Source organism: Teleopsis dalmanni, chromosome 2 (assembly GCF_002237135.1).
Source record: "Teleopsis dalmanni isolate 2A chromosome 2, ASM223713v2, whole genome shotgun sequence".
In the NCBI taxonomy this organism is placed as follows: Eukaryota; Metazoa; Arthropoda; class Insecta; order Diptera; family Diopsidae; genus Teleopsis; species Teleopsis dalmanni.
Genome location: NC_051847.1, coordinates 129,921,406 through 129,922,761, shown reverse-complemented (window position 1 = coordinate 129,922,761; position 1,356 = coordinate 129,921,406).

Genomic DNA, 1,356 nt, shown 5'->3' with positions numbered 1-1,356 from the left:
TAATCCACCTCACTCTTATTCCACTGAAACTCAACTCACCAATCTAAGTGAGGTCCGTGATATAAGGTTTACTACCGTAAAGTATAGTCTTCATAAGGTTTACTTATTTTATTTTATATTATGCAATATATAGTTAAAATAAAAATTTGTAATATTATGTAATTAATAATAAGATTTTACAACTTGTTAGTCTCATTGTAAGAGAAAATGCAATAAATAAATGTATGTTAAAAAAAAAAATATGACTTTCTGCATAACATGCGCCTAAAATTGCCGTGACCATTCGTCACATTCATCACTCTCTGAATACGAGAGACCTTAATCGGAAGTTTAGCTATCTTAAGTTTATTTTTCAATAGAAAAAACTGTCAGTCTCATTAAGATAATACTCCCATTTTCTAATCTGTATGATCAATTCATTCCCTTATCAATTGAACTACTGATGTCGTTCATTTATTTTATGTTATTATAATCGTCGCTGAAAATAAAATTAAACACAAAAAAAGACGACGTAATTTAAACAATGAGATATGATGCAGAAATTAATGCAGTATTAGATAGGAATAAAGAAAGGGTCGGTAAAAATATTTTATTAAATCTGGATTTAGATGAACGGAAAACAATTAAATATCAATAAGGCTCGAATTGGTTCTTACATTTAATCATAAAAATTTTAAGCGGAATAGCTACTGTTGCAGCTATTTTTCTTTTCAAATTTTTTTGCAGAAAGTAATAAGCAAGCTGAAAGGTTTCATCAGAATATCTCTGCAATGGAAAGAAGATCAAAAAAGTAATAGTGGATGCAAGCATTATGAGAAATTATTATTTTACAATTATAAGAGAAACAAATCTAATGCTTTGCAAGAACTTTGCCGAAAATGCACATGTACCTCAATATGATATATAAATATAATACAGATAAACGTTCGACGTTGATAAAAATCAGACCACTGATGATTATGTTAGTACTTGGCAATACTCGAAACAGTGTTGTATGGTCAGCCAAACTCAAATTAACTAAATTAACTAAAAAAATTGTTGTTGTTGTCTTTGCATTTGTCTATTCGAACCCTTTCAAAAAAAAATTTGTTTTTAATACTTTTGTAGGAACTCCATCACATTCAAAATCAAAAGAGTTGTGAAAAGTGTGAAAAAAAATTTTTTCATCTGTACATTTTTAACTATTGCAACTAAACTAGTTCGATCACATTGAACCTAAGTAGCGTAACTTATTCGCACAACATTGATGTATAATATATGTTCTATGTTGACAATAAAAAGTTTCGGAGACATATGTAGAGTGATTAAAACAATGATTTTTCGCAAATAACGAAGAAACCATATACATTCTGATTT